We start from the raw sequence: 15,170 nt of genomic DNA on the forward strand, positions 1-15,170 counted from the left end.
CTTTTTTACCAACTTTATACCTGTAGTAATTTTACCACTACATTATGTTTAAAATGTGTTTAACGAATAACAAATTGTTATATTATAACAATAAAAATTGCGACAAAAGTTTGTTTCCTCTTCACGCTTAATACGTATAAAAGTTCTCCACCGTACCACTACACCGTACCATGCCATGACCGAATAGGAACGTGCCAGGAACGGAACGTCAACCGCATACATGGCACGCGACGGCGACGGTTGGTTACGAAACGTGATAGTGTGCATAGTCTCATACTTTTCGATACAAAGAATTATAATAACGATTACCGCCCTTAAGACACAATGTACAATCTATAACTACGCACCGCCGCTCTGCTCGCGCGACTACCCGACGAAACTGACACCGGCACACAACTACCCGCGTTTTCATCATCATTACAACTGTCAAATGTAGGGTAGCACACAACACTAACAACATCGAGATTAGTCGTCGGCCGAATTACAACCGGGATAGTGGTTGGACGGTACCTCCGAGTTGGTTAACGGTGTTAAATACTCGTGCTGCGTCATCGGTGTGTGTGAACGTACCTTTACAGAGCCATTTTGTTAGTGTTGTGTGCTACCCTACATTTGACAGTTGTAATGAAGATGAAAACGCGGGTAGTTGTGTCAGTTTCGTCGGGTAGTCGCGCGAGCAGAGCGGCGGCGCGCAGTGCGCGTGTTGCAGCAGCCGCTGAGTCGCGTTGCTCCGAAGACGAAGGGCTGCGGATTAGCCCGAAACATGTCGAGCTAAACTCGATTTAAGACGTGAGTTATCCGGGTCATTATACAAAATATGAGTGAGTCTCACGGTAGTTTCATGTTCAAAATCTATAACTACTTACTACGATGTAAAAACGTAGACTCTCCAAGCAAGCAACAAACAACATGGCCGCTCTCAATTTATCAAATCGCGCGAAAGTTTTTTAAAAATGTAAATCAAATTTAATCTAAAAACGAAATTGAATGAGCAATCCCGTAGCAAATTAAATCTTTTTGCCCGAAAAGCACAACCTATCTAAAGGTTTTTCCCAGAGACTGTGTAAATACCGAAATTAAGTGCTTTGAGTCGTCTTTGTGGATCCCACTGGGTATTTCGGTGACAACTGCTTTTCAGTACAAAAATAAGTCCGGTTTAAAAAACTCTTAGTGGATTTTTAATATTGGATGAAAATATTCAATGATTTGGTAAAAAGTTGGACTCATAAAATATTTAATTCTCATTACAGAATTTGTTACTTTAGGGTACTTCTCTTAAACAGACATTCAAAAACTGGGCAAGACTGGCTCACCCAGGGCCCAGGGCTTCGTTATGTCGATGATTTCTTTGGCAGATGTATGGAATGTCAATATAACATCAATTGCACAAAGGTCCAGCCTGGTACGCGATTCAGTTTCTTTGACTGTACTAGTTTCCACTCACCACCGATGAAGAAAATGACAAAAAAATCATGTACGGTCAAGGACTCTTTAACTCATGTGCCACCATGGAACCTTTTCAAAGGAAAAGTCATTACGATTTTCCTTGTTAATTAATGCGATGTCACTATGACGTTTACTGTGAAATGGTTCCATGGTGATTCGTTAATTAAAGTCCTTGGCAGTACCAGTAATAATACAGTTTTCTTGATTTATATTTTATTTCGGCTTATTACGGCGCACTGCTTCTGGCTGCTGCTGCTGCTAGCTGCCTTCTATCAGAATGAGAGGGCTTAGGAACTTCTTGTGTACCATTGAACTTCTTCACAAGTGTGTGCAGATTTACTCTCGATGTTTTCCCTCACCTTAAAGCTCATGATAAATTTCAAATGCCATTTCTCACATGAATGTCGAAAAACTCAGATGCGAGCCCGATTTTAGTCGGTATTCGACTTTTCCGCTTGTTATAATATCCTGTATCGTGACGTATCACCGAAACCTGTAAAAAAATGACTGCAACGCTCACGTCATTAAAACTTTCGTGATCCTTGGAGCGAGTAAATCGTTCCAAAACTTTTAATAGCTCTTTTAGGACATTTCCTCGGCTAAGGCGTTGTGATATAGCAAATTGCCATTTTTAGCCTAGCACATTCATCTACTCATAACAGCCTATCTCCACATCCATGCCACTTTAAAATGGGTTTTGTACCGAAAGCGTTAAACCTTAATTTGAAGTAGGTTTCAAAAGAATGATAGGGTGAAATATTGTCTCGTTTAGAGACGTGATGAAAAGTGTCGAAGTTGAGTTTGAGTGACATTCCAGTTTCATGGATGATATTATTAACTTAATATTTAAGCAACAATTCTTTTCATACGCCAGTAGTTATGAATGACTCTGAAATAGGAATTTGAAATGCTTTGTGGTAGTGGTACTTCTGAAAATGATAAAACGTGTCAGAAAGATTTTTTCCACCTCAGTACCTCAAACAGACAGATTTTGCTATTAGAAAAGTTACCTATAGGGCAAAATACCGGTTTTGGCCACCTTAAGCCCGTTTTTGGCCAGTTGACATTGCATTGCAGTCATATATAAAAAGTTGTAGTATTAAAATAATATGTTTAATGAGTTTTCAAAAGCTTATACGGAAACGAATAAAGTTTCATCATCCAGCTATATACGTCCACTGCTGGCACACCTTCTCAGAACAAGAGGGCTGGGCTATAGTTGCGCCAGTTTGGAACTTCACACGTTGAATTGCAGGTTGTGCATTTCCTCACGATGTTTAAAAGTCGTGTAAATTCAAATGTATTAAATAATTAAAAATAGTGTTTAATACGAGTTTTGAGAGGCATAGGTAATAGCTTTTAGCTTTTTACGGAAATAAATAAAGAATAAGTTTATAATGATTTATTACTATACATTTATTTTAAACGTATGTTTAAACAATAAATGGTCATAAACGGTACAGTGGCCACAAACGGTACTTCTGCCCTATGAGATTTTTGAACAACAACAACAGAGATTGCGTGAAACATAGTATTTTATTATAACTACTGAAGACTATTCCATAAATTCTAAAGATTGAAACTTCACTTTGATCTGTAATTTTCAATAAAATTTTAACACGAAACAAGTGAGTGAGGATAAAATCCATTCTTAGTTCAATTAACAGTGTCGAAGAAAACGTACAGTGGTAAACCGCCATTCACCATGGTGACAATGGAATTTAGACTTTCAAGTCAAAGTCAAAGTCAAAATATCTTTATTCAATTTAGGCTACAACAAGCACTTATGAATGTCAAAAAATACCACCGGTTCGGAACAACTTCTGCTGAGAAGAATCCGGCAAGAAACTCAACGAGGTATATTTTTTTTTTTAACAGATTTACAATATTTTTAAATGATATCTATACATCACAATTATTTAACACAACTTCATTTTTAACACAGTAGGTTCGCTATTTGAAGGGATCGCTAATGCGGATCGGAATTATTTCCAAATATCCCTGTCCATGATATAATCATTAACTTTATAATACGCCTTTGATATTAATGTCTTCTTGATAATAGATCTGAATTTTGTATCCGTTTCATTTATAATATTTTTTGGAATGTTATTATAAAAACGTATGCAATTTCCCAGAAACGACTTTTTGGTTTTAGCCAGTCTGTAAGATGGAACTTTAAGCTTCCCTGTGTTTCTAATAGCTTTTGGCTTATCGACGTTAGTGGGAAAATCACCTATGTCCTTCCTAACATACATGATTATTTCAAAAACATAAAGCGACAAGATGGTTCCTTCTTATTCTAAAACCGTTGATCGGCACGTTTGTGGTGTTAGTTATCAGTAGAAATTTCGTGTGAATTTAAAATTGTTTTAGCTTTACCTGTTCATATGTAGAGTCATTCACGATGACGCGTTCCGTGGCTCTTATTAAATTGTCATTAATGGCTAATTTAGACAAAATAATGCGTCTTCATGAACGGCACTAAGTATACACACCAACTCACCTATTCCCATGATGTTTTATTGAATTGCTTTGGACTTGATCCATTTTATTCTCAAGCCATTTCCGTCGAGCGACACGTCACGTACGAACGTGCGTCGACAAAAATTTAATCGACCCCTCACTAGATTTATCGAGACGGAGAGGTCGCGTCTATTTACCCTGCCGCGTGACACTTGTCAGTTTGTCTGTTTGTTTAGGATTGCTGAGACTTACAGTTCGATAAATTGGGTTTTGAACTTTATTTATTACACGTAGGAAGTGGGACAAGTGGTAGGTAAAACTAACTGTACAAGTTATAGTGTTTTTTTTCGCTTTTAAATATGTAGAAGGTTTTCTTATCATTAACCTTTAACCGCTGTTTCGCTCCTGTTAACAATTGTACTTATCTGATATTTTGTAATTCTTAAAAATTACATCGTCATCTTCATTATCTACGTCACATCAAATCACTCATGCCAATTTTCATGTCTCTAAACCTAATCGTTGAGATTTTGGGGTTTTATCCAGATCTCGTCGGAATATCGTGATAAAAGTAGCCCATGTTTTAATAATAAAAAAAAAACAGATTGCTACACATAAAATTTTATCCAAATTTGCTGTGCCATTTTAACGTGAAAAAGCTTGTTGCTCTCACACAAACTATTTATTTAGAATGGGCTAATTAGCTAATCAATATTTGATTCCCTTATAGTAACCTTACAATAAAAAATCCCCCTCCATTTTTTTGGGAAAGCCATTTTTTATACACCCTATGTCACTCCAACAGTTTTAATAAATTTAATGCTACGTCAAATATCGAAAACCGTCGAGCCGTGTATACTACGGAGTGGACCAACGAAATATACATTTCTGCGCTTTACATCAGGTGAGATAGGGTTAAAAAAAGACATATAATGTCTCGTATGTGTTAACTTAAAGTTTTGCGCGGCGTTTTCCCGACGCGCGAACAAAGTTGGTTACTGTCGTAACTTTTGATACACCGCTCGATGACAGCGAAGCTGTGACCAGCTTAGCCGACTTAGACGTGAAAGGGGAAGTACTTAGATGTGTGAAACATAAACGTTGTGGCTTTAGCCACATTGAATTTGCTTCCAATCTGTATTGATTTAATTGTAATGGAAAATATGCGTGTTTGTGAAATTTCCCTGATTCCTGGTATGCTGCTTGAAAGCTTTAGTTTATGTATACAAAAGATAAAAGAGAAAAATATTTATGAAGGATAATAACGTTTTCTCCGCGTCTTATCTCGTTGGTGGACGTCCTACGCTGCGCTTGCCGATCCACGATTTCGGCCCCAACCGCCATGCGTTCTCCGTGCTTGCCCTGTCCATTGCCACTTCAACAAGGTTCCGCAAGGTTCGCTTGGTTCCGGGTTTAAGGTGTATGCTGGCCACTTCCAACGGAAACAAACGGAGATCTATGTCCAACAGTCCTACGGCTGATATGATGATGATGATGATGAATAATAATGATTTCTTTTCAGTTACATTCACAGTAAGATTTGTGATTACAAGTGAGACGTTAATATAATATTTAAATATTGTTAAATCACAGACCCTTTCGCGTGTAAATATAAATCACCTGTCGTTATTTACTTGACTCCAAAAGATACTCGTATCTATTAGTTATACTATATACATGAAATGGGACATAGTTAAGGCAAAACATCTTGTATAAAACATCCAAGTATCAAACTAGGAATGGGCCTTATTCGCCATTCATTGATAAATTTTACCTGACAGATAAGTGTGATAAAGTCGTGTTATTTGGATAAAACGAAAAGCAATGGCATCACATTTTATATGTCACATAAAATTCATCAGTGAGTGTAACCACTTCATGGCACATACGGGCACTTCAAGTAAACTTTACAAAGTTATGAAATCTTAGATATCTGCAGATGTAACCGCCGCGAAGTATTTTTTGGTTAATTTCAAGTGCGAATTTTTTGAAGGCCTGACAAAAATAAATGGCAAGTGTGAACAGGTTTGTCTTATAACTGTGTTTTTTAAACATACGTACCTACTTTATACTGTTCAGCTTTTCGTACAAAATAAAATACTAAATTGTTTAACAAAACTAAGAAAACTGATATAGAAGGGTAAGCTACAAAAAAAATTAAAACTTGTTAATTAAAAGTCGAAACCAAAAATTTTTTTGCTCAATTTATTTTTTGTTATACAACTATACTTGAATTATCATTCAATCTTCAATCCCATTATGACAAATTTCAATGACAAAATAATCGTTGCATATTAAGATGTTTACCAAAAATAACATGCAGTCGAAGCCGTAAATATTAATTTATTACTTACATTATTTATTACATCACCAAGACTTCACGAACCGTAAGATTGATGAATATATAATTTTATTATAATATATGTATCGCTATGACTGAATAGATTTTTATACCCCCGACTGTACAAACAAATAGGTATAGAGTATTCAATGATTTGTAATTACTTATTAAATGATATATTACTTCTTTCATCTGTACGATGAAAAAAAAAGTTATATTGTAAATGGGATTGCCCTTAATACCTTTAATAATGTTACTGCGTATAAAGTTGAATCATGATATTGATAATATTATTTCGTTGACTCTCAGTTACGTTTTCCTAGAATTTCCTTCAAATTATCCTTTCTATATCATAGATATTTTCTCCTTTGATGATTTTCTTATTTATAGTCTTCATTTAATGGAGTAGATAAATCAATTAATTAGGAAATAAAATCCATTCTTTATTTATTTTATCATCCAAAAATCCATTATCTTTATTAAGAGTAAATTAAAAAAAATCTGGGCATAATAATAAAGTTACTTAAACTTTTTAACCGCAAAACAATTTTTTTTCATGTAAACATGTTAAAATGCAAATATGCGTTTCACTAGATTTTAATTTAATTTGTACGAAACGCTCAGTGCCTAGGCCCAACCCGCTCTTGGCCGGCTTTTTAGAAACAATTGTTGTATCCATCAAAATTATTGCTACGAACTACGAAACACAAACTTCTTTACTCTGATTTGCGCAAAACTTCTATTTTCCGCAACTAACAACTCTCCTTAGTACGATAATTATGATGAAATCATTACATTTCCACAAAGTTACTTTTACCGTTACCAAAATCAGAAAGTAATTACTATTCCTTCAACTCCCTATAACGTTGTTTAGGAAGGCCGCTTTTCCAGCCGAAAAAGTAAACTTGTATGACGTCACGTGGCAGAAAGCAATATATGAACATCAAAAGCTTACAATCGGCAACAACACTAATCTAGTTATCATTTAGAGGAAACAAGGAAATTTCAACTGTATTGTGAGCTCATATGGCTTAAAATCATACCATGCAAACTATAATTGCAAGACGACACTATGAAAATAGTACCGTAAAAATACTAAAGAGTTCTAACTAAGAGGATGCTAAGGAAGCAACAGAGTCACATCAGTTTGATCTATTTTAACTTATTTTGATAACTACAAGTTAGAAGAAATAAGGTATATCCCATCAAAAACATAAATATTAAATGAGAGCTAAGTTAAATAAATAAATATCACGGGACAATTCACACCAATTGACCTAGTCCCAAAGTAAGCTTAGCAAAGCTTGTGCTATGGGTACTAAGCAACGGATAAATATAATTATATAGATATAGATACATACTTAAATACATATTAAACACCCAAGACCCGAGAACAAACATTCGTATTTTTCATACAAATATCTGCCCCGACACGGAAATCGAACCCGGGACCTCAAGCTTCGTAGTCAGATTCCTAACCACTAGGCTGGTCGTCTAAATATTAAGAATACTATGCTTTATTGATTTTGCTGACAAAAAGATCGAAAAAGTTTCTAGGTTATCTGGAAGTGGGTTAGGTTTAGGATCGCTAAGTCAGTGAATCAGTTTAAGCTATATTTATGAAATTTTGGATTCTAGGCAACTAAGTAGTTTTAATTAATATAATAAGTATACCTACCTACCAAACTTCATGCGAGATTAATTAAATTATGTTTTGAGCTTACATATTTACCTTACATATTTACCAGTCCTCCTTATGTCTACGGTCGAAGTCGTCCTAATTAAATCCCTACAATGAATGACAACTTCCCAGCATTAACTCTACATACCATCGATTCACCTACTGGAAGGCCAGCCTGCTACTTCTTAAGGTTCGTGGCTGCCACTGAAGAACATTTCTCATCTATTGTTTGCTCTCCAAGCAAGAATCTTTTGCCACTTCAACTTACATATTGTTCAAGCATAGCCGGAGACTCTAGTTCTTCAGCGAATTCCCGTATTCTGGATTCTAATGCGCAAAAAAAACTCGACTCATTGCTCTCTTTATTGCTTGTTTCGTGTATCTGACAAGAAAAACAGAATATTAACAGACACTAAAGGACCCATTCAAGAACCATAATCTCAAAGTCATTATAAATAATCAATACATTATTAATAATAATTATAGCATCGTCGACGGTGCTGGTTGAAAATCAGCGCTGGAACATTTTAATGCTTCAGCATTGGCCAAGCATAAGCCTGAGCCTGTGTCTGATTCATAACCGCAATGACACATACTATCCTTCGTATTGTCTATTTGTACTCCAAAATATTGTCAGTTGCTGTCTTATATTGTGAATAAATATATTTTCCATCCTTTTTTTCTTTCTTTTTTAATTTTAGGAACTTGACTATTTTTTATCATCCCTCCATTCTGTACTCTTTGTACCGATCAAAGTAGATATATAAAATAATTTTGAGATCCTAAGTAAATACAGTGGGAAAAGTTATACAAACAGTTTGGATTTGGAACAATATTGGTGCTTACTTGACAGCCAGTTTTTATTGTTGTCGGAATTTTTGGTCTAAAAAAATATGAGGGTCCATAGCTGAAAGGACAGAAGAAATATTGTTTGCGTGGAGAAGATTTAGGGGCTGTTTCACCATCCATTGATTGACGGTTAAGTGTGATGCCGTCTCTATTTGTTTTGTTCGAATAGACGGAGACGGCATCACATTTAACCATCAGTTAACACTAATCAATGGATGGTGAAATAACCCCTTAGTGTCGTAAGACATTTTGAGCAAATTTATAAAAGATATAGGTAGTCGTGGTAGCCTAGGTCTTTCGAGTAGAGGGTTGTAGGTTCAAGCCGCACCTCTAACTTTTTCGTAATTTATGTGTAAAATTTCATTTCAAATTTAGCATAATCTTATTACGATGAAGTAAAACATGGAGAAAAAACTTTCAATACATCTGCGAATAAATTCAATGGAATATTGTGTAGTTTTCCCAATCCGCCCAGGGCCGCATTGACATTGAAGTACTTAGTTGCGTTTAATTATAGTCCTCGAATATCTTTATATTAGAAAGGTTCAATATTATAAAGAAAAAAAAATGGCAGTAAAATACACGACAGAGCTATTTCTCTGCGGGTGTTGTACTTTGAGCATGTTTGCTAATATTTTAGGCTTTCTTAACAAGTTTCAGCTCTTTGCCCGAACTTGGCCAAAGTTTATAGATTTGTCTATACGCAGAGTGTAAGAACGTAACAAACCCAATTTCCGAAGCACCAACTAAAACAAAATTAAAAACAACACTGATACCAATTGATTTTACAAACTTCTAACAAACATTCGCGTTCGAATCCCTACTAATTCGAAAACAAATTTAACTTTGCCGTCCTCGAGGCAAGTCCACTTTAAACTTCCGTCTTGTTGCTATTCTGTTAGATGTGTTATTATTTGGCGTGGGACGCATGATGAATTTGGTAAACTAGCGAACGTCAGAATCTGTTTTGAAACCCAATTTGCATGTAAATTCATCGAAGTCGCCTCTGATAAACATTACTGCGGCCGAAGTTACCGCAGTCGTAGACTGCGTGTAAACTGTTTATGCAATATTACTAAGGTATGGCACAGATTTAAGACAAAAGTACAGCGTTTCCATTGATATTACATATATTATAGGTACTAGTTTTTTTTCCGCAACTTTATTCGCAAAGATTGTCTTAATGGTGCACAATAACAATAGTGAACATTGGCTGTTATAATTACTTATTATATTTTTATGGTATAGGGGGCAAACGCACAAACGGATCGCCTGATGGTAAACGATTACCGTCGCTAATGGACACCTGCAACACCGGAAGAGTCACAAGTGCAATGCCGGCCTTTTAGGTACGAGTACGTTTTTTCTTTTTTTTTATGTTCTATAACTTTATAAAACATTTGTGTTATAATATTGTATAACAATTTGTAACAAATGTTGTACGCTGTTATCATGTTATATAACTTTTAAAATGTTATAAAACAAATTGCAAATACAATTCTCATATGGCGTTTAAAATATCTAACAAGTGGTAACAAAAGTTATTAAAGTGTTAGACAATGTTATCGTGTTTTCTAACGTTATATAATATTTATAACAGCCAGTGGGGGAGCACCATGATGGTCATTATTGATTTTTAGTTTTCTATAAAATTAAAAATATTAAAAATATATATCGAAACTTTTTTGTTTGTGGCTGTTGACTGCCACCTGATAACCTTGGTCTTAGACGAAGATTTTACTTTATGCACTAGAGCATAAAAAGTAATTTTATGTCGCCTAGATCCAGCATAAATACCAACTTTACGCACATGAGAAGTGAAAATACATTTTTAGTGTTGAGTTCATGTACATACCGTGGGTAAAAACTTTAATACAAAACAAATAAAATTCTCGCCGATTTTTAAGGGTACTATACCTTAAAAGTATAGTTTTTTTTTTTAATAGTACCTACAAGCTATTGCTGACCACACCTTGTATTATCGTCCAAACTATACTTACCTATAAATAGCCGTACCAATTTTTAAGTTGACACTATAAACCGCTAAAGAGTTTCCTTTAACAAAGACAACCCTGGCCGAACTGTCAGAATTTTACACCAGATAATTGTGTTATCACCAAAATAAAAATTTCAAACTTCAGCTTAATAAGATAATAATTGGAATTACTAATGTGAGCTACTATGCAGTAGAAAATAATTAATGTATGCTTTTTAATTTGTACGAAACCCTTAACACGTTCGTCCAACTCGTATTCAACCGGTTTTTTGAATAAAGTTTCGCCACCGTTACTCAGCAGTGTCGTGAATTTTACAGACGGAGTTTAACGTGGAAATTTGTAGCAGACCTGGATGTTACGAATATTTTATATCGCAAAGCCCCAATAAACTTTTTAAAAACAATTAAACATCCAACTAGAGAGAAAGAAAGAGAGAAACATTTATTTACAACTATTCGATACACATAATAAGACGTTAGTGGGAAAGAATAAAAGTTAACATCGAATTGTACAAGATTGGGCTCCAACTAATATCGTACACATGAAAGTATGTGAGTGAGTGCATGCGTGTGCGCGTGCGTGTGCGTGTTCGTATGTGTGCGTGTGCATAACAGTCCTGTGGGAGTAACGGGAATAAGTTTTATGCTACTTCCCTATATTTCCAAAAAATGATTTTATTTTCGGGAATTCCCATAGAAGTTTTGTAAAATCCCGGAGTTTTGATTAAAATTTCAGATTTTGTGTACGCAAAGCTACGGGCTAAGTTTAGCTACAAATAATTATGTTCCCACAGGATTGGGACGTGTAGAATCACGAAATCTCATGAGTTAAACGGTATAATTTTCGGGAACTCTCTTACATATAAAATCCTGGTATTTCAATTTAAATTTCATATTTCATATAAGCAGGTGACCCGGGGCTATTGTAGCTGGGGGGATATTGTATCTAAGCCGTCTGATGGCGTCCTTGCGACGCCATGTTCGCCATCTTCATGTGTGTTGTGTGGACAGTCTTCGAACACAACGTAAAATGGCCGAGAAGAACATGGCGTCGTAAGGACGCCATCAAACGGCTCAGATACAATATCCCCCCAGCTACAATAAGCCCGGGTCACCTTACGCATTCAAAGCAGCTGGCAAATTCTAGTTACAAATAACTACATATTACGTACGAGGATACAATAATAAAGTTCAAACGAACTTTCTCGCTATTGCATACCACCGTTCCACTTATAGCAAGGGTACGTAAATTTTAGAGTTAATATAGTTTTAATGAAATTTTCAATGTTGTTTCAGCCATGCGTGAATTCTGATTTGATTAACCTATCGGTGTATATTTCAATTATTTCATTACTTTACCGCTATAAAATAATAATGAATCGCAATTTCGGGGTGCTTGATAAAGAAGTGTTTGTTCAGCCCAGTTTATTATTGCCCGACTGCGTTTACCTAAAAGAAGGGTTATGTCACAGATTACTGTTATTCTTTCTTGCTTTGTACATTATTTTATTTCTATCTGTTTAATGTATAAGGTTGCCTGTATTTTTACCTGTATTTTTTTTTGTTGTTCGATATTTAGTAAAGAAATTTATTCTCTCTTTCTTTATGTAGACATAAAGAAAGAGAGAATAATTTTCTTATTTCTTCTTCTTTCTTCTTTTTCTTTCTTAGACTATAGATAGTCTGTTCGTAGAGTAAATAAAAAAGAAGGGTTCTTTACTTAATACAAATGTGCTCTGCTAATAATTTTACTTATAGAAATAATACTTGTAAAATGTATTAAAAAAGAAAATAAAGTGTGACTACCAGAATGCCACTCTTGAAGCGCTTTCCCGAACAAAATGAGAATATGACAGCCTAGTCCGCTCGTCCAAACGTGATTGACAACAATTGCGTCCTCGTACCAAGAAACACGGTGCGCACGGTGATAGTTGACGCCCGTCATACAGTTTGCGACAGTTAAACGACAATCGCTTTTCCGAGACACACACACACACACAAACATCACGTCTGTATTCCCAAATGGGGTAGGCAGAGCACACGAAACGTTACCGCTTGACGTTTTTAAATAATTACCTATTTAAGAATAAAGGCAATTAACTAATCTAATAACCAACCAAAATCTGGAAAACCCCCGACTTTGTCTCTTCAAAGTTCAATATCTCGAAAATGGCTAAACTGATTTTGATCGGAAAAAACCGCATCCAAATCGGTTCACCCGTTTAAGAGCTACGGTGCTATAGACACACACACACACACACACACACACACACGCACGCACGCACGCACGCGCGCACACACACACACACACACACACACACACACACACACACACACACACACACACACTAATTCGCACTTAACGGTTTTTATTTTTCATAAAAAAATATACTATTGTATGGATTACATTTTTAAAGAGTCGTATCACAATGTATTTAGCTTTATTTCCAGTACCGAATGAAATATAGTGTTTGTCTTCATATTCCACTTTTACGACACTCCGCGAACATTCGAGAACATTGTACTTAAATTTAATACTTGAAGAAAAATTTCATACTTTTCATAATAAAACTTAAATTGGATCATTTTTATATTACAAGCTTTGGTGATTCGTGTGAAGATAAGGGTTTGAATGCTAGTCTAATAATTATTGATTTTTTAAATAAAATCTTGCTATTATTAGTTTATAGTAACCGACTTCAATTTTTTTTTTTAGTTTTTACTTTTATGGCAGTAAGTTTTTGCTTTTTCGAATAGATATAATAAATTAATTAATTTTTAGTTATGAGTTGTTTCAAGGGCACATGCTTTCAAGTTTTTTTTTGCAATTTGCAATTTTTGCAATGTTCAAAATTACATTTGAAATTTACCATGGAGCTTTATGTTGTCTGAAGATATTGTGAGTACCTTATTCTGAGAGGAAACCTGAGCCCAGCAGTGGACGTACAGTCATCAGCATTAATATCTGCCACAGCGAGCTAGAACAAGCTAGTCGTATTGTAACATGAAAAACCTCCGCGGTGCGCAACTGGCCGCTTACAGAAGAAAAAAAATCGAAATTCTAAATTATTGATACTCTTTTGTTTTTTCCTGTCATTGGCTCTACTATTTGGCAAGGCGTAAGCCGAAATTTGATTTTCTTTACAAGAAAATATTAATTATTTACTCGGTGATAGCTATTTCACTGACTACTACTTGTAATATAAGGGCTGCCACTATTGCAGGTATTGTAAATATTATTATATCTACTTCTAACATTTATTTCTTGTATACATTTTGTAAAGCCTAATCCAAGTCTCATTTAGCTCTCTTTCGCTGGTCCGACACTAAAACGAGGCTTGGATGGGTGCTGCAAGCAAGCAGTAAAGCAGGGTGTTTCATTCCAGCCCTTCCTTTTTCCTGCTGAACCCAAATCATCATCTCCACTTCCTCTCCGTTCTGCTGCCTCGGAGCAGATCGCCGGCGCGACTGGACGCTTCGAGGCTACCTCAACACCCTGCCCTGTTTTCCTACCTGTCCTACAAGTCTCAGGCCAGTGTTTTTTTTTTAAATTTATCTACAAGAGCAGTGCTGACTGAAATAATTGTATATATTTTTTCTTTTGTATAATATTTTTATTTTGTAACCACACGCCTTTCATTTCTCCGACCGGCTAGCCGGTTACATTGGCGCCCAACGTGGGGCACGAACCCACGACCCTGAGATTAAGAGTCTCATGCTCTACCGACTGAGCTAGCCGGTCGGAGAAATAAAAGGCGTGTGGTTACAGTACCAGATATTGTATTGTATTGTAAAACTCTTTATTGTACATAAAAACACATGAAAATAACAGAACACAGGAAAATAAGATGTACAAAGGCGAACATATCCTTTAAAGGGATCTCTTCCAGTCAACCTTTGAACGATTGCTTTGATTGATTGTTTGATTGATTGCTTTGCGATTGGGGTTTTTGATATTTATGCACGCTTGTTGTGTCAGTTATTGGTGCTGATGACTGTACACTAGGATGAAGATGATGATGGTGATATTATCGACACAACCCAAATACGAAACGCCAAATGAAATGCGAGCATCATAAGAAAAGAACGGTTATTCATTCCATCATAGATAATGTCAATTGATATATAAACTAAGAGCACATTACGTTTATGGCTAACAATATCCATAATCAATTCACTAAAAGCCATAACAACTTGTCACCTTACTCTAAGATAGTAATAACCTAATAACAAAAACTGGCTAAGTTCGAGTCGAGCTCACGTACAGGGTTTCGTGCCACCCACAATTTGGGTTGGTGGCACTTTTAATATCCGAATCTAACCGATGTGGCGACGGCACAGTTGGTGTTTTTTGCATTATTTCGTACGGCCTTATTTTATGGGGATTGAGT

At 35.6% G+C, this 15,170-nt stretch overlaps 1 non-coding gene across 1 annotated transcript; it reads right to left on the reverse strand.

The window, feature by feature from the left end:
• Nucleotides 1–14,448: 14,448 nt before the first annotated feature.
• On the reverse strand, nucleotides 14,449–14,521 carry TRNAK-CUU (transfer RNA lysine (anticodon CUU)). The gene has a single exon. It is a non-coding gene; the product is annotated as a tRNA-Lys (tRNA).
• Nucleotides 14,522–15,170: the final 649 nt, after the last annotated feature.

Source organism: Choristoneura fumiferana, chromosome 7 (assembly GCF_025370935.1).
Source record: "Choristoneura fumiferana chromosome 7, NRCan_CFum_1, whole genome shotgun sequence".
NCBI lineage: Eukaryota > Metazoa > Arthropoda > Insecta > Lepidoptera > Tortricidae > Choristoneura > Choristoneura fumiferana.